The sequence below is a fragment of the Danio rerio genome, chromosome 10 (assembly GCF_052040795.2).
Source record: "Danio rerio strain M-AB ecotype USA chromosome 10, GRCz13ab, whole genome shotgun sequence".
Taxonomy (NCBI): Eukaryota; Metazoa; Chordata; class Actinopteri; order Cypriniformes; family Danionidae; genus Danio; species Danio rerio.
The window spans coordinates 10295146-10318932 of NC_141030.1; the positions used below are offsets into that span (position 1 = coordinate 10295146).

Genomic DNA, 23787 nt, shown 5'->3' on the forward strand with positions numbered 1-23787 from the left:
AGGATTTCAAGTCAAAATCACGTTTATATAATAGCCTACAAGCATGCAAATTTCTTTTCTTGCGCGGCGATTTCCTGTGCTCGTGCAAAAAACTTAAACTCAAGCGCAGATCTTCTTGTATGCTCTCAAATAAACGCTACTGAAGAGCGATTTAGTGCGTTTATGTCACGAGTATGTCTCAAGCATTTATTCGATTTGCTAGGAATATATATGAACGTTTCCAATAGACCTACCGAGCAGTATTAATGTGTCCTGAAGTAAAGTGAAATGGCTATTTGTCGTGTTTGCTAGCCTGCTAGCATCACACACCTGTCAGTCAGTCAGTCAGTCTGTCGGTCTGTCAGCACGTAACCTTAAAGGGTTAAACAAATGAGGCAGAGCACTACTACGCTAACAGAAAAGTTTGTTATAATTCACTTAGCCTTCAATACATTTTGGTGCGATTATTACCCGCTATTAAAAAACAAAATGTTTTGATTGAGAAGCTGTAATGTAGCCATGGCAGGATGAATTTTGGCGTGGCGCCCTGCCATGGAAGTATTAAGTCATTGCAGCTTTATTTCAATTAACTTTGCAACCCTGCCATCCAGATACACTTTTTGATAAAAAAAAAAAAAAAAAGAATATATATATATATATATATATATATATATATATATATATATATATATATATATATATATATATATATATATATATTTATATTTCCATTTTTTATTGAAAACATATCATTTTAACAAACACACACACAAAAAAAAAAACATTTTTCATTTTTACATCAACTATTCCCTTAAACAAATACAGAGTTCAAGTTTAACTCAACATCTCCAAAGTGGTGCATGAAAACAAGCCTGTAAACCAACAAACCTTCTTAAATTCAAACTGGAAACCTGTTCAAACTGTTCAAATGCCCATGTGCAATTTTAAGGGTATAAACTATGGCATTACTGCATGTATATGATCAACAAACAGAAAACGTTGTGGGGGCAAATACATTCACTCCAACTAAAACCACAAAACTTGAAATGCATCCAGACCACCCTGTACTAATTACTCCTAAAATAAGCAGTGAGGGAAGAGTTTCTGCGAGCTACACAGCCATAAAACCTGAACTGAAAATAAACACGCATGAACAGACCAGAGAATGGGCTGGTGGTCTTGAGTAAGTCTGATTTATGTGTGTGACCCCTGCCTAACCTGCTCGGGACAGTGTTGTTCATGTAAGAGAGAGAGAAAAAGACAGAGAGGTCACGTACCGTCAGCTCGTCAGTTCTACCTGAGGCTCTCCAGCACCTGATGGACAAGGAGGACAAAAGCTGATGAATCTGGACCTGGAGAAAAAGAACAAAAGTTTTTAATCCACTCACAATATAATAATGCTGTGACTACTGATTAAGAGAAAAGCAAAACACAGACACGCATTAACAGTATATTACAGTGAACAAGATTATTAGTACTCTTCCGCATTAAAAACACACTGTAAACTCTCTGTAATGGTTAGAATGGTTTTAAATGATTTGGTAATAGTTAGAACTAGGTTGTACTGTTAAAGTATAAAGAAATAAAATATGTCTTATTGAAACAAACATCCAAAACTATTTATACTTATATGTAATTTAGACTGACAGGCCATATACTGACAGAAAGACAGTCATACAGAAAGATAGATCTAGTTAAATCTTTATCATTTTGTTTAATAAAATAACCAAGGCACATGTTTCATTACTTAGTGGAAAATAAAGTGATCAGAATTAGAGGACATCCATAATTGTAGCAAGAAGAAAGAGTGCAACAAAATTTTTGAAGGTTCCAGAAAATCAGAAAAAAATGAGTAGGAATTGTAAATGGCTTCAGGACATACAGTACAGTTGAAGTCAGAATTATTAGCCCCCCTGAATTATTAGCCCCTATATATTTCTATACATATATTTCTATTTAACATAGAGATTTTTTCAACACATTTCTAAACATAATAGTTTTACTTACTCTTTCTAATAAATGTATCTTATCTTTGCCATGATGACAGTAAATTAAATTTGACTAGATATTTTTCAAGACACTTCTGTGCAGCTTAAAATGACATTTAAAGGCTTAACTAGGTTAAATAGGTTAACTAGGCAAGTTATTTTAGAATGATGCTTTGTTCTGTAGACTATTGAAAAAATAGATAGCTTTGGGGCTAATAATTTTGACCTTAAAATGTTTTTTTTTTTAATTAAAAACTGCTTTTATTCTAGCCGAAATAAAACAAAAAAGCCTTTTCCAGAGGAAAAACATATTATCACATTTTAAATGAAATTTCATATGAAAAAAATCCTTGCTCTGTTAAACATCATTTGGGAAATGTTTAAAAAGGAAAAACAAAGAGGGACTTTTAATTCTGATTTCATTGCAATTGCATTATTTTTTTCCTGCAATATGCATTATTTACAATATAAATACAATTTCACCAGAAGATTTAAATAGCTCTATTTGGAAAGTCATTACTTTAGATTGACTAGGATGATTTGTGTGGGAGTGAAATATAAATATTAGATGTAATTTATAATATACATATAATAAACAAACTACAGTGATAAATAAACACAACTGAGCAAATCTTTATGTTCTTTTAAAATGCTTTAAAAATGTTCACCCAGGCCTTAAAAACACATGGAAATTTTAAACTTTCACTCTATAATAGATAAATTCTGTTGTGTCTCCACAAATCTCATCTGTTTTGGCCTGTGGATTCTGGTCAACTGGTCAACTCAACAACTCCTGCGATTAGAGCTGCACGATTCTGGAAAAAATGAGAATTTTAGCCAGATTTTCTCACAATTCCGAAGATATAAAATAAAGGTTAATATGAGTGGGCTATTAATATTGTTATTCTTAAACATGTGGAAAAACAGCAATAGGCTTTGTGTAGCTGTTCTGTTGGTTAAAATGCTAAATTTTGTATAGACTTGGAATGGCGGACTTGACTTCTGATTTGTCCTGGTCATTAATGCTGATGATGTTGAATTATTGTGTATGAGACATATGCTTACAATCTGTAATTTTCTGTTTAAAATCTGTCACTGACGTGATTTCGTGAATACAGAAGACTGGGTGGGTATTTTTGCAATTTGGCGGGTTTTGAATACTTTTTGGGCTGGAATCAGTCAGCTACATCTGGCAACACTGTGTGAGCTTTCGGTTTCATTTTCACTGCTAAGAGTGGTTTACTTCCTGCGCGGCTCCCAAACGATCAATCTGTGCCACAAACTGAATGTTATTTACAACTTTATTAGCTATTATTCACAGCCAATGCAGAGTCTGTTCGCTAAAGTAAACTTCATTCAATGGGTGCGCCCGCCTCTGTGGTAACAGCTGAATTATATCTTATAAATACAGCATGTGACTCTTTTAACAACATTTGGAGGTGTCCACATTGCTAAACAATGTATGTAAAACAATGTGAAGACTTGTGTGGCCACCATTGCTTCTTTACTTTTAAAATATGATTGACAGAATCGTAGAAATGCTGGATTAAGATAGTTTTCGCACAGTATGCACAGTATATTGCGATAAAGATGCTATAAGCAATCAAATGAAATAAAAAATGTTCGGTCACAATGGATATCAAGTATGTTTTATTCTTTAAATGTATTCTTTTATGTAAACAACATAATTCCCAATCAACCCCAAATGCACAAGGAGATAAAATGTAAATAATACATTGAACGCTATAAGATTATTTCCTTCACACATCAAGCAGTGGCTCTTGGCTTGTGCGGTGACACATTTAAGACCACAAAACGCATCACTCCGCATGCTTGAAGTGTTTGAATGCATAATGTGGGTTGCTTTCAAAACCAGTACATGGCTTTCTGAATCACTGCTGATCTGACCTTGTTCTACATCCACCATTCCCTCAGTGTGCTCCAGCAACAGAACAACACCCCAGCTTTATCGCACTGACCCTGTGGTTGTCGTCCACCACACCACACACACACAAATAATCCAGATGGCGTGGAGTGAGAAGCACAGATAAAAGGTGCAGTACAGCAGATCTGATGGCTGCGGAGGAGGACGCTGAGCCGGTGTGTGCTGTAAATGGCACGACCCTCCAGCTCAGTAAACAGTAACAACTAGATCTGCTGCAGTGGTCAGAAAAAAAAATCACCATCCACTGTTTCTGGTCATGGGGTGAATCAATTCTCAATGGACAACCCGCTGTTTGACAAATCAAGCACCACATTTGTTGGTCATCATCAGTTGAGAGCCATTTTAGTGCGTTTCAACAGATGTAAATGGACCAAGCTTGAATTCCTCAATTAGATTATGAGATGCTGAGAAGTGTTGTTTAACTGGCCGTTGATCAAAACAGCACAATACACATAATACATGGCCTCTGGGGTTCCAATAAATCCTGTAAAAGTGAATTGCTGCAATTATTAATCAAATCAGTAGTTTTTTTCTATTTTTAAGCTTTAAAGTATAGGGGTGTAATTAACAGTAAATCTAGAAATGTCATGGTCAAAGACTATATAATCATCATTATCAGTCATTGAATCACTCTCTTAAATGATTTGTTCAATAGCGCTGTTTCATTCAGGAATGAGAGAGCATTACAGAAATTTTACAGGCATGTTGTATAGGTCAAAATCTGTAATACTTTATGCTTTCTCTACACAGTAATAGAAGGAAATTTTAATTTACTGTAATAAACATAACAGCATTATGAATGCTTTTCCAAAGAGAATGAATACTTTTATAGCGCACAGTAAAAAGCATTTTCTAGAATAATATATTTCTTTAATTACAAAACACTTTATAAAAAGAGGGTAGTAGAAATACAAATACACTGAAACTATTATTTACGCATTTATTTTGCCGCTATTAAACGATTTATAGCTACTGATCACATACAAAAGTTTGCGTTTAAATAAAATTCTGTGTACTGCGTATATTTATTATACATATCTAAAAATATTCATATATGTAAATACAGGTATAGAAAATGTTCATTCATATGGTCCCACTATATATTAGGTGTCCTCAACTAATATGTACTTACACAGAAATTAATAATTAGTTACAATGTATTAATTGTGTAAATACATGTATTTACTGTGTACTTGTGCTTGATTAAATACCTGTATGTATTTACATCTGTAATTAACTTCTGTAAATACATTTGTAAATACACTGTTGTATTTACATACTTTACACCTCAACACACCCTTAAACCTACCCATACCACCAAACCTTGTCCATAACCCAACCTCTATCCCAACTCACGAGCACCACAAGTGTTCTCAAATACATTATGAACACAGTAAGTACGATGTATTTATTTTTTGATGCCAGTACATAGTAGTTAAGGACACTTAATATAAAGTGGCACCATTCATATTTATAAAATATTTATGCGTAACAAAATTAGATATAAATATGCATACATGTATAAATATTAGGTATATACACCTACAGAATGTACGTGTGCATTTATGTATTAAATATAAACAATACTATTTTGTACACAATTAGTCACGATTACTTTTTAAACAGCACTATGTTTATTAAAACAACCAACCTAAAAACTAAATTGCCAACTTAAAATAAAAAGAGTCGTTTTAATATATTTATTTAGAGCCGTTAAACGATTAATTGCTACTTATGGCATACAAAATAAAAGGCAAGTTATTGTATAACAAAAGGCAAGTTATTGTATAATATTGTATTGTACAGGTTTGTTCTATAAAAAATATATAAAGATCTCAAAGGGGCTAATAATTTTGTCCTTAAAATAGTGTTTAAAAAAATTAAAACTGCTTTTATTCTAGAATAAATAAAACAAACATGACTTTTTACAGAAGAAAAATTATTATCAGACATACTGCGAAAATTTCCTTGCTCTGTTAAACATCATTTAGACAATATTTAAAAAAGAAAAAAAAATTAAAAAGGGGCTAATAATTCTGACTTTAAGTGTATTTACGTAATGAATATAAACACAGTACTATTTTGTACACGATTAGTCACGAATAACTGTTAAACAGCAGAACGTTTATTAAAACAACAGACCTAGATATTAAATTGCAAACTTTATCTGTAGATTATTATTTTTATTTTAAGTTGGCAATTTTATGCAGTTTTTATACAGAAATATATATTGTCCTCAATAAATCGGTGTCAAAAAAGACCCAAGGGCAACTGCACATTATAGAAAAGGAAAAAGCTACATATTTACATTTTTTTTTTTATTGTGTGTATCCAACTTAAACCAAACTTTCTGTAAACAAGCAGAACTGTTCAGTCAACCAATCAATAAACAAATAAACTAAACACCTTGTTATCTTGAAGGCTACTAAAATCCTTTCAGAAGGTTAAATAATAAATACATTAAAAAAAAAAGTAAATTAAAAAAATTAAAACAAAAAGGCATACCCTCCTCACTGTTTTCCCATATAAAAGCCCTTGTCTGAATCAACAACGGGAGACTAGAATTTTAAGTGCAGTTTTATCTCAGCCGTCAAATAGTCAAGATAAGGAAATTATATTACATTTTCAATTGACCCGATGCAAGCAGTCAGCGAGCTCTTCTGAAAGCCAGACAATGCGGGAGTCAAGGATCAAGAGCAGGCAGCAAAAATAAAAGCAGTTGTAGCTCAAACAAATAGACCGTTTATTAGTCTTAGGAGCACAATGTGAATGAAAAAAGAATCACTGTTAAACGCAAGCTCTTTCCCTCCAATTCCAAAATTAGGATTCAGTCTCTAGTGGGCACTCGACCACAGCATCTGAGCACTCTTGAAACTGACCGACCATGTGTTTCATGCTACACCTCCGTCAATGGGCATCTTGCCAAGACTGTTGTTGAAGTGGCACAAGGTTTCCATATGAGCTTCAATATCACTGTGGCGACTGGCGGAGCGGCACGTCTGATTGTTTGATGATAAATACTGTAAGGCAATGAAAATTGTTTTTTGCCAAGAGACGAGCTATAATGGGCCATCTCTAATCTTTCCAATTTGAAAATTTAATCTGGCAGTGACTGCGTTCATGTGTACGCCATCGGTTTATCCATGACTGAAAAACTAGGTGGTTTTTAGGTCATTTAACAGTAGGAATGAAGAAATAAAAAAGAGAAAAGCAAAGGAAATTAGAAAGCAAGGAAAGGAGAATTGTAAAGATATGGTGAATTAAAATGAAAGGAAGGCTAGAAGATAATAAAGAAAATGGATGAAGGTTTGACAGTATTGGGGAAAGGGAAAAAAGGAAGGACTTATGAAAGAGTGACAAAGGTGGGATGAAGAAAGGAAATGGGAAATGAAAAATAAGAAAAATGGAAAAAAGAATAGAAATAAGCATAAACAAAATTATCCACAAAGAACATTGCATAATTTATTTATTAACTAAGGAAGAAAATTTCCTTCAAATAAGTAAAAAACTGTAAGTGTGAATAAAAGCAAAGTAAGAAGTATTACGAACTGGCAAAGTATAAAAGCAAAGCAAGGAAGGAAGGAAGGAAGGAAGGAAAGAAAGAAGGAAGGAGGGAAGGAAGGAAGGAAGGAAGGAAGGAAAGAAGGAAGGAAGGAAGGAAGGAAGGAAGAAAGAAGGAAGGGAGTGAGGGAAGAAGGGAAGAAAATAAAAAAGTACAGTATAGACAGTGACAAAAGGAGGGACAATAACTTGAAGGAAGATGGAAAGGTAAATTAAAAAAGAACAAACTTACAAAATAAAAAATAAAAGGGAAGGAGAAATATATGAGGTTGAAAGGAAGAAAAGAAAACATAAAGAAAGGATGTAGTAAAAAAGGAACCAAATAAATATAATATATATATAATTTATAATAAAAATAAATTAGTATAGAAATAAAGGAAGGAAGGAAGGAAGGAAGGAAGGAAGGAAGGAAGGAAGGAATGAAGGAAGGTAGGAAGGAAGGAGGAAAGGAGTGAAGAAAATAAAAAAGTATAGACAGTAATGGAAGGAGGGGAAAATAATTTGAGATCGGGAAGGTGGAAAGGTACGGAGACCCGGAAGGGACGTGATTGTGGGGAAAAAATTTGGTACAAGAAAAAAAAAAACTGGGTGAGAGAGAGAAAAAAAAGTGTGATAGAAAAACATATTTCTATAAGGTTTTTGCGTTCCCTCGCAAAGATGTTTTGCGTTCTCTGGCAAAACTGTTTCTCCACAAACACTTCCTGTTCACTTCATTTATTTAAACCCTCCCGTTTCTGCCAAAATTCTCCCGTATTTTACCATTATATCCCACTTTCTTTACATTAAAGCTGTGCGTCCATCCTCGCCTTTATTATGCTAACTCTGAACCAATGAAGTATAAGCGCTAACAGGCGCGCTCCATACTATAAACTAATCCCAAATCAGGTTCTGTACACACCATTTAAAGTGACACCTATTATTAACAAGTGAAGAGCAGCAAATGAATCTCAAGTTTTGTTCTGTTTGATAACAGATGTGTCTCTGTAAAAATGCACAGATCTATAATGAAAGCATTCCAATACTTTAGAAACAGTTTGAGCTCATTTAAGAGAAAATTAGCTGTTTAAAATAAAACATGCAGGACGAAGATGTTTACATGTTATTCAGTGTGTTTGTCTGTCTGTTTAAACATACACCCGAATCCAAAAGTGATCTGCACCTTTGCTCCTCTGTAAATGGCGTGTACAGAAGACGATCTTGGATCAGTTTACTGTACGGAGCGCGTCTGTCAGTCAGCGCTTATACATGAGATTCACTGGTTCAGAGGTAGCATATGAAAGGCGACGATCAACACACAGCTTTAATGTAAAGAAAGTGGGATAGAATGGTAAAATATGGGAGAATTTCGGCAAAAACGGGAGGGTTTACATGAAGTGAACAGGAAGTGTTTAAGGAGAAACAAAAGGAAGGAAATAGAAAGAAAGAAAGAAAGAAAGAAAGAAAGAAAGAAAGAAAGAAAGAAAGAAAGAAAGTCAACGAAGGGAGCAAGTTCAAGAAAGGTAATACAGCAGAAACAAAAAACGAAAAATAAAAAGGAAGAAAGGTATGTGGGGAAAATTATTTTGGAAGAAAAGCAAAATAATACAGATGTAAAGAAGCAAAGGAAGGAAAGGAAAGTACATAATCTAAGAAAAGGAAGAGTGAAAAAGAGAGATGGAAGGTAGCAAGGGAAAAGTAACAAGGAAAAGAACCAACACAGAAAGAAAATAGATAAAAGCTGAATTGTACAGCTATAAATGTTGATATTCAGACATCTATACGAGTACATGATTATCAACACTACAGTGAGCTGCATTAGACCACCTTATAATAACAAAACAATAACAAAAATGACAAAGCAATAGCATTTTTTTTCTAAATATTGAGAAGATGTAAAGTACAGTTGTTCTAGAAGACTGCATTAACGTGAAGCAAGTGTTTCAACAAGTCCTCGTGTCACATTGATCAAGCCGCTCTAAAATAGAGGCATTAGCAGAAGTGTGATCAATGCACAGAGCTCTAATTCAAACATCAATAATTACACTCTTATGTGAGCTGCTATGATACAAAGTGCTGCACACTCAATTATCCAGCAAAACAAATGTGAAGTCAGAAGTGAATAATGGGTACCTCATGGAGATGAAGGCCAGAGCCATTTGTTTTAATTACTTTCTGCCAAGATTACAAACTAATAAAGCTTTAGAAAAACACAAAACAGGGCATTAAAAATATGAAAAACAAATTAGCCATATTTTCACCAGTTTCGTTATTGTACGACCTCCTATAAGGATGGAGTCTGCTTTTGCTTTGTGAATCAGTGACTGCAGGAAAAAGAACACTAGGCTGGACATCGTCCGCACAAAAGCTGAAACGCTTCATGAACTTTTTGCTGACAGTGATGAACATTTGCGCCTGATAACAGGTTTTGATCTTTGGCTTCATTTTATAATACTGGACTTATTTTTCTACGAAACTTTGGACTTCGAGACAAGAGAGAAAAGTGGGAAAATGTTAATACCTTTCTAAAAAAAAAGTGTATAAAGTGTGTAATGAGGGGTTTTACAGCCTTAAAACATCTATAATAATTGTCAAAAAATAAAGCTGACTGCTTCACGGATTTTGCCTATCACAGGTTATGTTTAGAACATAACTCCCGCAATAAACGAGTGACCACTGTGTGTATATATATATATATATATATATATATATATATATATATATATATATATATATATATATATATATATATATATATATATGCAATATGGCTGTATATCAGCAATGGTGGGAGGAGTGCTTTGGCTAGAGGCCACAGGCAGAATGCCTTAGTGCAGGGGCGCCCCCCTGTGTAAACTCTGGCCACACCTGCGGCCACCCCAATATGATTTTGCTGTTATTACTAATGTAAATGTATTTGCGTTGATGCGCAATATTTTAATTAATAAATAATTAATTAAATAAATAAATAAATAGCAGCCACTAAATTATTGTGATGTGATTGGTGCCACTGACAAAGCTGATTCACTGCCCCTCCCCGATCCTCACTGACAGCATGCACACACCTTCAATAGACAGCAATGGCAATTTAATATTTACCTTAAGGTACATTAATAGAAGAAGCTGTATTAATAAAAGTGTGACTCAAAAAGGAATATGGATAAATTATATTATTAGGGTCAAATGAACAAAATACATTACTATATAAACACACACTATGAGTGTGTGTGCATGTAGTAATGTATTTTGTTGATTTGATTGTTTTAATAATTAATTAATTAATCTACATTCATTTTAGACATGACATATGTGGTATGCTGTACAATAAAAGTACTGTATGTAAAGAAAAATTACTGAAAAAAATATTTTTATATATAAAAGTGTTTTTAGGTCAAATATATATATTTTTTATTTTATTGAATTTTTTTAGGAATTAATTGCAATATTTCAAGAGTAATTGATTACATGAATTAAAACCACATTGTTTAATTTACTAGAAACAAAAATATTACATTACACTGAATTCATATAGATAAATGTATTTTTGTGTGCCATACCAAGGTTAAGTGCGGTCTCTTCTGGCCACCCCTATGAAAATTTTCTGGGGCTTCCACTGCCTTAGTGTGCCAACAGTGACAATATACAGCCATATTGCACTGCTACGAGTGTGATTTTGCATATTATACAACAGGTTGAATGCATAATCGTGTATCGAATCAAGAAAATCAAACATAGAGAGTCTCAAAAATCCTTTTGTTTCAGAACAGCAGAAACCATTGCTAATTCACCAACATGCTGAATGGTATGAAATGCCATCAGTCTACAGAGATTTCACAGTATTTCTCTCTTGCAATCAGGATATCATAATAATTAACCCTGAAAAAGCCAAAGTAAAGCAAACACTACCAGATTAGTATGGAATAAATACAGCATACAACATTTAAAAAAGAGAGAGATAGACTTAGAATGTCACTTACTTTTTTATAATGATTTGACCAGATGTATTTTAAAATTCATGCTCCGTTTTTCTCCCCTAAGGACTCTGTCGCAATCTTGTGGTGGAACACAAAGCGTCTTTGCTTTGTAAATATTTAAAATAGGCACTATCCTTATAAATAAACTGCATATTTGCAATCTATATATAACCCATTAAAGTTATATTTAATAAAAAAAACTAAAACATAAATATAAGCTGAATATCTATAAAAATATACATCCTAAAAACAATCACAAAAGAGTTTAAATCTGTACACTATATGGTTATTATTATATTTTGTTAATAACTTAAAACTAAAAAAAGTAAAACAATTTTATTATGTTTAAAATAAAAATAAAAGTGAAACAAAATCTAATAAAATATTGACTTATTTATATGTTGACCTTATCTATAAATAAGTGCTGTCAAACGATTAATTGCGTCTAAGATAAAAGTTTGTATTTACAGAAAATATGTAATGTGTATATTTATGTATAAATGTAAAAATAAATACACACATGCTGCACACACAAAAGAAATATATTTACATGCATAAATATATTTATGTTATTTGTAATATATATAGTGCCGTCAATTTAACGTAATACCACCATCATACCACTCTCTAAAGGCTTCATCACAGTCTATGAAAAAGCCATGGAAATAATGTGTATAAATAAAGCGTCAATAATAAATAAGCTCTAATGGTATGAAAGCAATCCCAGCATCTCTGGCAATTTACTAAAAATTAGTCCAAATATTTTCTCACAATAAGGAGTGTTATTCCTGCATCTAAATCTGTCTCGCTCCACACATATGCAATGAGCCATGCGGGATTGTCAGTAAAGAGGATCGTGTGGTGATGATGGAAAGTGAAATTCAATTAGCGCTCTCAGACAACGTCTCCCACACACCGCTCCACACTGAATACTAGAGAAAAGGTCGCTTTCCAGATGAGAATAGCTCCACTGTGGGATTCATGTCAAGCAGACACTGCCTGCGCTATAAATTCTAATTGGTAAAAGCCGATATAATCTACAGACGCCTACTTAAGCTTGGAGATTGGACATCATAAAACAGCATGTTTTGTCATTGAGCCACAAAGCCCAGACGGCATGTATAGAAATCAGAAAACTGCATTTGTCTGATTGTTTTCTTGCTTGTGACAGCTTTTTCAGGACAAACTTGTTCCTTGTCAGATAATGTTCTTTCTGGGAAAGAAAAAAGCTAACGCCCTTCTAAACGTGTTGTGTCAGATCTTTGTAAAAAGTAAAACGAAACCTTCAGCATTCCAAAGAATGTGTTTCCAGCAACTGAATGCCAACAGACAAACCAGTCTGACTGCAAACTCTCTTACAAGAATATCAAGAGGAATCTGCTGGCCGATCCCTAATTTTCTCTTGTCAGCAGCAGTAAAGGTCAGAGATGCCATTATTATGAAGTACCAGCGCCCTTTAGCTATCAAAAAATGCTGTCCCTTCAGCATTATTTAACATGTTTTATGGAGGTATTTTAAAGGATTTGCAGCAAAATGTTGAAATGAAGTAATTCAGAAGCAAATTAACATCTAAATCCATCCCCATAAAATGACCGTGAGCTATTTTTTCGCTAATTATCCTTATTGCTTCTTGCAGGTAGTTAGAGCATTAGCCCAGATTATTATGGATGGGATGGGAAGGGGATGGATAAGATGGGAATGGATGGATGGGTGGATGGATAGATGGAATGGGAATGGATGCAAAGGCGATTGATGGCTGGACGGTAAGAGCATTAGCCCAGATCATTGCCCAGATTTATTTGGATGGATGGATGGATGGATGGATGGATGGATGGATGGATGGATGGATGGATGGATGGATGGATGGATGGATGGATGGATGGACATACTGAATGAATGGATAGATGGAAATACTAGATGGATAAACTAATAGATAGACATACGGATTCCGAATGGATGGATGGATGGATGGATGGATGGATGGATGGATGGATGGATGGATGGATGGATGGATGGATGGATGGATGGATGGATGGATGGATGGATGGATGGATGGATGGATGAATGAATGAATGGATGAATGGATGGATGGATGGATGGATGGATGGATGGATGGATGGATGGATGGATGGATGGGATGAGATGGGATGAGATGAGATGGGATCAGATGACAAGGAATCAGATGAGATGGGATCAGATGAGATGAGATGAGATGGGATGAGATGTGTGAATGGTTAGAGCATTAGCCCAGTTTTGGATGGATGGATGAATGGTTGGACATAGACTGGACATTGGATGGATAGACTAATAGACTAATAGACACACTGATTCTGAATGGATGTATGGATGGGTGGATTGATGGATGGATGGGATGAGATAGGGGATGGTTAGAGCATTAGCCCAGGTGGTCAGAGCATTAGCCAGGTGATTAGAGCATTAGCCCAGATTTGATACATATTGGATGGATAGACTAATAGATGTACTAATAGACTAACAGACATACTGAATGGATGATAGGATGGACTGATACATAGACATACTGGAAGGATAGATACTAGAGGGACAGTGAGATTAAAAGACAGAGAGGAATACAGATAATTGACAGTGATGCCAACAAAATGTTTCACACACTACAACAGTTAAGCAATTAACACAAGTGCAATCACTCTTTACCAGGATTCCTTTATTTTCTACTTGTTCAGACAGGCACTAGTGGGACAGACAGATAGACAGACACTAGAAATGCATAGAGACAGACACTTGAGAGGGACATCCAGATTAAGAGAGCAATTCACAGATACTAGACAGACAGCGAGACAGATAAATTAATAGTGACAGAGAGCAACAGACAGACAGACTGACAAATAGAGGGACACAGCGACAGACAGAGCAACAGATACTTAACAGACAGAGGGACAGACACTAGAAGGACAGCAAGATTAACAGATAAACAGAGAAATAGATGGATAGTAGACAGACAGGCAGAAAAACTGATAGTGGTACAGAGCAACAGATAGAGGGATAGATAAAGGGACAGCGAAACAGACAGACAGACAGAGCAATATATACTAAACAGACAGACAGACATTGAGACTGACACTAAAAGGACCTGTGGCGACCCCAGACTGGTAAAGGGACTAAGCCGACAAGAAAATTAATGATACTAGTGGTACAGAGCGATATATACTATTAAAACAGACAGACAGAGGGACAGCCAGATTAACAGAGAGCGATAGATATATACTAGACAGACAGAGAGATACTGTAGATAGACAGACAGACAGACAGACAGACAGACAGACAGACAGACAGACAGACAGACAGACAGACAGACAGATAGACAGATAGATAGATAGATAGATAGATAGATAGATAGATAGATAGATAGATAGATAGATAGATAGATAGATAGATAGATAGATAGATAGATAGATAGATAGATAGAAGAATGGATGACAGACAAAGATAAAAAGATATAACTCTTTGTCTGTTTTTCCAGTTTCTCCTTAGTAGTTACAAGGAGTTTTAAAGTTTTTATTTTTTTATTTTTTGTAGATGACAATTGTTTTTTCTTTAATATTCACTCATCATTGCGGTATTTCTTCTCACAATTAGTGGATAATGTTAACACCGGGTCATTTATTAAAAAAAAAACTGATGAATTATATTCTGCAATGATGTATACCATTGCAATTTTGAATAATGCTGCAATATAAAGTTTTGGTCACACCAACTGGCACTATTCCTTTTTCATTTAATCACAATTAAATTAATTCATCTCTGTTTAAAATATAATGTGCACATGCCAGATTTCGTGAGATTCCTCCATTAGTACAAAATATGTGATGCGTGAATAAAAAAACATAGTCTATTAAACACTGACTCCAACAACATTTTGGACACACTACAACAGTCTCGCAAAGAACACAAGCAAGTGCATATTCATTTTTGGCCAGGATTTGTTTCATTTCAGCCTTTTCAGAATTTTAATGAGTTTATGAATTGGACTGAACAGACTCTTTTCTGTGTAAATTCAAATGACCGTGAAAATCCATAAAGCCTTTCAAGGCATGTCAGTGTGAAGTGAGTGAGAGACTGCAGAGCTCTAATTAACAGTGCCAGCCTTAGACGTCCAGATGTTCTCCTCAGAGAGCTCATGACTGCATCTGAACACAGACACAGGGATAAGCGCAGAGATAAAGAAGGAAAATACAAATAAAAAGCCTAAAAATAGCTAATGCCAGCACATCAACAACATTGCATCTAGATTTCAGACGCTCTCTTTTGTGGTTGTGCTCTTAGCTCTTTTTTGCTTTTGATGATGCACTGAAACGTAATAAACAACAAAATGCTAAAGAGGATCCCAAAAAGTGGCAAGATTCTTCCATAACTCACACAAATGAAGATCCGCTGTGATAGCCAGCCAATTACACTCCATCATGTCTACTGTATGATTAGAAATAAAAAAAGGTTGAGCTTAAAACACTTAGGGTGTTTTCACACCTGCCTTATTTAGTTCGGTCATACTAGAGCTTGTTTTCCCTCTTGGTGCTGTTTGTTTTGTGTTTTGCTTGAAGATGTGGTCTCGGTACGCTTTCAAACAAACCCTGGAGTAGTTTGTTTGTGGTGAGAACATGAATCGAACTAAAACAAAAGCAAAAAGTACTGCGCCTTTTTAGACTACAGCTGCGGTCACACTAAAGTTTGTGTGATCGAAATTCTGTCGTATGTCGCTGCGAAAAGGGGTGGAAATAAGCAAGATTATTAGACATTAAAAAAAAGCAAGCGATTGGTCCATGTGTTAAATTTCTGTCCAGAGAGGTCATGTTTTGATCCTCGATTGGTCAAATTTTGATCCTCGCAGTCAAGTGATGCGATTTTGCAGGTTAGAGTTCAAGCTTGAACTTTGAACCGCTGCAACCTGCGAAACTCAATACATGACCCTGGGTTTCCGGTCTGACCAACACAATCTCACGGCAATTCGTAACTTTTTCATTTAGTGGCTAATTCGTATGAATTCGTACGATCTAATTCGTATAATTTAGTACGATTTGCTTATCCCCTAATGACGGTTGGGGTTAGGGGTGGGGTCAGGTGCCATGCCTCCTTTTTAAAATCGTGCCATTTCGTACGACTGAACTCGTGCGAATTCGTACGAATTAGCCACTAAACTGGCAAAACGTAAAATACTTACGTTTTCTCGTGAGATCAGGCTGGTCTGACACATTCACGTGCGCATGAATGAAAGTCTATGTAGACTTTCAATAGACTTTCGCATGAATGAAAGTCTAATGAAAGCTATTTGTTGACAGCACTTTCCAATAAATTAGAAAGAGAAAGAGGGAAAAACATTGCCTGATGGATCGTTGGTAATATTTTCAGAAGATGGCTAGGGCGCAGTTTAGTAAAATTAATTTGCTAAATGACTTGTTATGCATCTTCGACGTTTGCAATGCATTAAAACATTGTTTTCCAGCTGCAGCAATGCTTCATTCTCAAAATGTATAGTTTGTCTACTAACTATATAGTATACTATGAACAGGGATACAATCAGCCCCTCTGTAGTAAAAAAACACATTTTGTATCTACCGGTTTGTTTACTTGTGGGATTTTCATTGGCATTTTCCTGCACGTATATATTCTGAGTAATCAAAAAGCAGTTTCGGGAATACGTTCAATAACATCTGGCCAATGAGCGATGTGGATTTTTTCACATGACTGCATTTTGGTTATTTTAACAGGTTCGGACCAAAGCAATCAGTGTGGTGTGAAAAGGACAAAAAAAACGACAGAAAAATGCTATGATGTATTATTTGTTGCCCTTGGTCTAAATCAAATGAACCGAACCACAGAAGTGAAAGTACCCTTAATCACATTGTTGTGAGGATAAAAACTGACAACTTTATAATTCTTAAAAGTGGGACAATAAATTGATTCATTGCGAATATGAAATGAATCTGCATAATTTGTTTAATTTTTTCAAATCGTCTCTTGTATTGATTCTGAGCTTAGTTTTTACCACTAAATGGCACTTTATGCTTAAAAAAAGACAAATAATCGATCCATGAAACTGAAAACGTTAATGACTCAATTTGTAAAATATCCTAATTGTTGCGTTTATCTATGAACATTATAAATGTATATTCTCTCATCATAACAAACACTATTCTGAGGAGAAAAATAACGAAAACGATGACAAAGTAGACAGAAATTGTAGTGGCAGTCACTATAAAGAATTCATTACAAACCTCAAGCAAAACCATAAATATATTTAAATTTGTTTAAAGAAAAATGTTTTTAAAATGATCAAATTAAATTAATTTGAAATTAAACAAATGGAAAGTGAGGCAGCACAACATCGAAAAATCATAATTTTTTTACGATAATAGTATACACAATACATGTTACAAATTAAATGTATGTTGTGTCAAGCATTTCTGAGTTGCACGCATTGGATTTTTATCAACATCTGAGCAATCAGATGAGGCCTTACTATCTTTACCCTCATGTCGCCAGAAGGTGCTGTTCTGCTATTGGCTAGAGCAGCCCTAAAATAAAGCTAGAGCTAAAAAATAGATACTAAGGGTGGAAGCTAAGAGAAGCGGAAAACAACAACAACATATAAGATTAAAAAAATATGTGCAGAGGTTTTCAGTCATTCAAAGTCTAAATGTACCAAATTTGACTTGTTATTTTTTAGATTTAATTAGATCAGAAAAAAAATCTATTAGCTGATTGTTTTAGTATGATCATTACATAAATTAATGATTTTTAAAAATTGCTATCAAAAATAGCATTTCTGCAAGGAAAGGATATATCGCAAGAAATGTCGATGTTGCAATACTCAAGAACAACATCTTATATTGCACTTTTCCCATTATCGTGCCTCCTTTATTTAGGATACAAATAATCACATCTTTTTTATTTAGCACCATTCCAAATGAATGGCACTTTTTTGCACATTTTGATTGCTTGACTTTAGTGTCATTATATAAGTTTCTTTGCAATAAAGTCACAGCATGTTGAGGTCATAAAAACATATGACTTATACTGTATAGTTTAAAAGACAGTAATCAGTAACTCTACTGCTTCTCTGAGTACTGACAAAGCTATTCACTTATACTGTAAATAATCTAAGGACTTGCTGAATAGCATTCTAATACATCAACTACAAAACACAATTGAATCAGCATTGAACAAAAATGCTTTGAACAATGACATTGCTGCATTTTATAGAAATGTTTCTTGCAGTCACAGATATGTAGTTTTCTCTTCTCCCATGGCTGATTGGGCTGCACAATAGGGCTGCACAATATATTGCTGAGCATCGATATCACAATATGTGTATCCACAATAGCCACATCGCAGGATTAGATTATTTATTAAAGTTTAAAAGATAAAGATAATATTGCTTTTAAATTATTCATGAAATCATGATGAACATTTTATTTTATGTTTGATTGTTCGATTTCTGTACCTGAATACTGTTAGAATCTCTAGAAAACCATAAACCATCTTCCCAACCTACTGTATCTAAATGAATAAAGTCTTTATAAATAGAGCTATTCAATTCATCTGGTGAAATTATATTCATATCACAATATACAGTTGAAGTCAGAATTTATAGCCCTCCCGATTATTTTATAGCCCAATTTCTGTTTAACGGAAAGAAGATTTCATTTATCTGTGTCATGATGAAGGCACACAACATTTTATTAGATATTTAAGATAGAATACTAGTATTCAGCTTAAAGTGCAATTTAAAGGCTTAACTAGATTAATTAGGTCAATTAGGCAAGTTTTAACTGCTTTTATCCTAGCTGAAATAAAACAAATAAGACTTTCTCCAGATTGTTACAGAAAATACTGTGAAAAATTTTTTGCTCTGGTTAACAAATCATTAATCATTTTGACTTGATATCACAGATATAAAGATAAGTATTGCAATATCCGATTTTTACAACATCATGCAGCCCTAATACCCAAAGTAAATTTGCTTCTCGAATAAAGGTGTTTTAATTTTAGCCTGTATAAACAAGATACAGAAATGACCAAGACATTTTTTTAGACCACTATTTAATACCACCTTATAAAAGATTCAATGTAGATTATTTTTTTTAACTGAACTTGTTTCAAACGGACTTTACATTGTTATCTTTCTGACTTGGGCTAAATAAATGGCACTACTGTCTTAACAGCAGACTCTGAACAGCAGTCTTTTTAATGGAGTTTCCATGAATGATTCCGCTCTTAATTTTATTGATCTCTTTGAAGCTCCCCTGTATAATAAATACTGCATAAACTACACTGTATGATCTTTTTTCTCTTTAGCTTTCATTTTATCACATCACCCATTTAGAAAAACATCTTATAAACAATATTTTCAGTGCTAAACACAGTGGTGAGTTTGAAGAGTGTGTAAGCGAGGATTCAAGACAGGTGAAGCCACACATGCACCTGCTCATTGCGCTTCGCCTACAAAAGGTCGGAGTCGTGCGGCTGGCCTCCGCTGTGAAAAGCTCACTAACTCGCCAATGATGAAACCATTCTCCTCTGCCATTCAACAAAAAACAGCTTCACACCAGGATCCAACCGGCTTCCTTGAGACCAGACGTGTCCTGCAGAGATCTCGCGCAGAGCGTTCCAGCCCTGTTTGAGCAATAAGGCAGTGCTTTCCATTGCCAAAGCAGGATTGTTAGTCTTGACTCCTGCCGTCAATGGCTTAGCCGAGCTATTATAGTGAAGAGCCTGAAAATAATCCTCAACAGTATAGTTTTTTTATCTGATGGATTGGAACTTTTGACCCTAGTTCAGGCACAACACTGTTCTGGTAGTATAGTAATGTTGGTTACTAAAGGTAGCAATTTGGCAAAGTGCAGGAGAAAGGGTGGAAGTGTTTAACTGTAGTTGCTCTGAAGGCGGTCTGCACATGAAAATGGCCCAGAGATTATCCGGCTCAGGCTCTCAAAGAGAACCTCTTATCTTGCTGAACGATTTAAGTGCCTTTGACGTTTAGTGTGTCGGGCATGTACAGTATTCATTCATCATTTTTTTTTTTCCTTGGGAAAATGGAAGTAGGGGTGACTAAACAGATCACAATCTTGTATTATTATGGATTACTACATACAAATAATTTTTATATACTATATAACGTAGTAGAAAACGTTTTTTTAAACAAAAGTTCATATTTTTATATGAAAACAAGCTTTTGTTTTAAATAAAAGTTAACAATTGGATTATTTTACTAATATGTTATTAGTGACCCTATATAAAATGATGTAATGTATGCATAAAGCTACAGCCTTATCAACCTGCAGCCACAGACCAGTTACTCACTGAAGCTGAGCAGGGATGAGTCTGGTCAGCATGGGAGACCACATGGGAAAACAAGGTTCATGTTGGAAGTGCTGTTAGAAGGGAAGCAAAGGAAGCTCCTAATGCCACAGTAAAGTGAAGGGGACACTACACTGTCAGTGAGCGCCGTCTTTCGGATAAGATGTAAAATCAAGGTTGAGGTTCTGACTCTCTGTCGTCAATAAAAATCCCATGGCATTTCTTGCAAAGTGGATGCTGCACACTGCTGGTGGTATAGACAGACCCCCCTAATGATAGTGAAGCTCTTTGGGTGTATGGCCATACACGATAAAATGTGCTATATAAATACACATTACATTACACACTCTAGCAATAAGACGAGGTTTGTGCTTCTGTAGGGCAGCATAGATTTTAGCTTAAAGTTACCATGAACTGGAAGCAACTGTTTTATTTCATTTTGTGACATTCAGTCCCAATAGAAACTGAATATTAAATGAGAAAACAGTGGGCGTGGCTTGTTTTTTCTCCTGCAATAGTGCACAGTATAATAGTGCATGTAGTAAAGTAGGCTGTAGTAGTAAAGGGGTTTTAAAAGAGTTATTGCAACCTAACAGACTCATCCTGCTAACCATTTCTGTTTGTCATCAAAACTAAGACATACATGATCTGACAATTTACTGAAAAAAAAAAAACAGGAAGTGTATTTTTAGATTTAAATTAAAGATTAAAAAAGCAAACCATTATTTTTTTCTTAAATGACACGCTCAGATGAATTGTTTACCATAAAACTAGCAATGTGAGCTAACAAAACCATATGGTTAGTTTTAATTTCTTGGGGACTTTAACAAGTTTAATAAATAAATAAATAATAATAGTAATAATAATAATAATAATAATAATAATAATAATAATAATAATAATAATAATAATAATAAATCCCATTAACTGACAGTATGTTTACATATTTAACCACAAAAAATTTGTATCCATTTAATGATTTAAGATCCCAAAACTCCCAAAAGTCACTTAATAGAACTTAATAATTAAATAAATACAATTAAAAAATTTTTGGTGAAACAAACTTCACGCTGTTTGAATGATCAGCAATTATACGTTATACATATAGCTAATCTCTTCACAATAATAACAAAAATAAATAATAATTAATAAAGGGACCAAGCCGAAAAGAAAATGAATGAATGAATTTTATTTAAATAACACTTAAAAATATATGGAGTTTTCATGTGATTTTCTAAACTAGTAGTGTTTTGAAATTAATGAATAATAATCGTGATAACACCTGAGACTACAATTGTACAACCGATATCTATAATTGTTGCATCTCTAGTTCAAACTACTTATTTAAAATGACTTGAAACAATACAATTCTTAAGTTGTTTTGGGACAACCTAATTGTTTTATGTTCATTTCACTTAAGTTTGTAAAAACTATTAGTTGAAAGGGCATTTGCTGCATAAAACATATGCTGGATAAGTTGGCAGTTCATTTCACTGTGATGACCTCTGATTAATAAAGGGACTAAGCCAAAAAGAAAATAAATAAGTGAATGATTTGTGTTGGGACGACATGAAGGAATTCTGTTTAACCCAGCATATTTTAGAGTGTACATTTTATACAAACTGTGGACGCTTTTTAATCCCACATTGCTTGTTCAATCAATTTAATTCAAAACACTATATCTGCACCAATAAAAAGTGCAAACAGCCTGGATGAAATCAAATAACTAGCTCCTCAAAAGGTGAATGAACTTTATTTGTAGGACAACACAACATTGACATCCACTTCTCGTTAGCAAGAGAGTTCAAACACAAGCTGCTCAAGTGTTGCTCCGAGCAGTGGAACTGAAATCGATAGACATCCAGTCCGAACAGGTCAAGCGTTCCCCTCACAAAGACTTCTCTGTTCACCCTCTAAAAACATAGGCCCCTGTTCAATACAGGGCTCAAACCAGGGTTATTCGAGCTTCAACCAGCCATATAACAAACCAACCGTCAACGTCTGCCTCTCATTTGCCCAGGAGCCAAAATATTTACCTTTGTATGTACTCTCATCCTGTGCTGCACGCCAAAAATCGTAACTCACACGCAATAAAAAGAGGGGAAAGATTAAGGAGAGCTTTGACTCGATTATTGAAATAAAGACAAATTACTAAATTAAAAAGTGATGTAATAGCCACTAGGGCAGGGTTATGGCCGTACAGATTACAGCGGTTAATCCAGTCATGTAGGACACAGCTGTGATCTTCAAGAGTTTTTTTTCATTATCATGCGCATTGCTCAAAGAAAGGTAGAGTTAGGAATTAAAGAGTGGGGGAAGAGGCGGGGGGAGAAAAGCCCCTCTTCTGTACATCGCTCTTCCCACAATCTGGGCCATGCCCAATTATTTAACTCCTCCGGTTACCATGGAGACTGGCTCCCTCCCACTCCTGGGTGTTAAGAGACATTGCGAGAGATCGGAGGCCAAGCCTGAAGCACAGTGCGGTTTGTGTTATCACCCCACTTGTTTTTTAACGCAGCTGCCATCTCTTAACTGTTCCGCTTTACCGCCGCGAAAGGAAACAGCTGCGAACACGCTAATAAGCAAAGGTCGACCCTGTCTATGCCACCTCATTCTATCAGAAATACACAAGCTCATCTGGAGAGTGACTGACAGCGCTAATGGAAAAACAGGAAATCTTTGGAGTCTTGGAATTAAAAGACATGCCGTACTATTGTAGTGACACTTGTATCTTTGGCAATCCATTTTAAAATGTAAAACAGTCAAAATGTATACCTACACAGTATCTATTAAAGAGTTTAATATGGTGTATTCATTGTCTTTTTAACACATGCTTAAAATCAAGATGAGAAGCAGGACCGGGGGGCCAAGTCGGAGCACTCACTCTGGTCCCCCGGGCTCTGTGCTGGTAGGGGAAATTCCAAATTGAACCAAAACAATTCATTACAATTGGGTTAAGATCGGCAACCAAAATTCGGGACATTGCAACCTGCAGAACCTGGGTAGTTTAACAAAAAAAGAAAAAAGAAAA

At 34.8% G+C, this 23787-nt stretch overlaps 1 protein-coding gene across 12 annotated transcripts in view; it reads right to left on the bottom strand.

The window, feature by feature from the left end:
- Window positions 1–23787, bottom strand: part of strbp (spermatid perinuclear RNA binding protein) — a 195103-nt gene that overhangs the window by 137950 nt on the left and 33366 nt on the right. For all 12 annotated transcript variants that reach the window (XM_087270222.1, XM_087270220.1, XM_087270223.1 and 9 more), the window contains exon 2: window positions 1257–1331. The gene's annotated coding sequence lies outside the window, so the exon portion shown is untranslated. The remainder of the gene's footprint in view (window positions 1–1256; window positions 1332–23787) is intronic.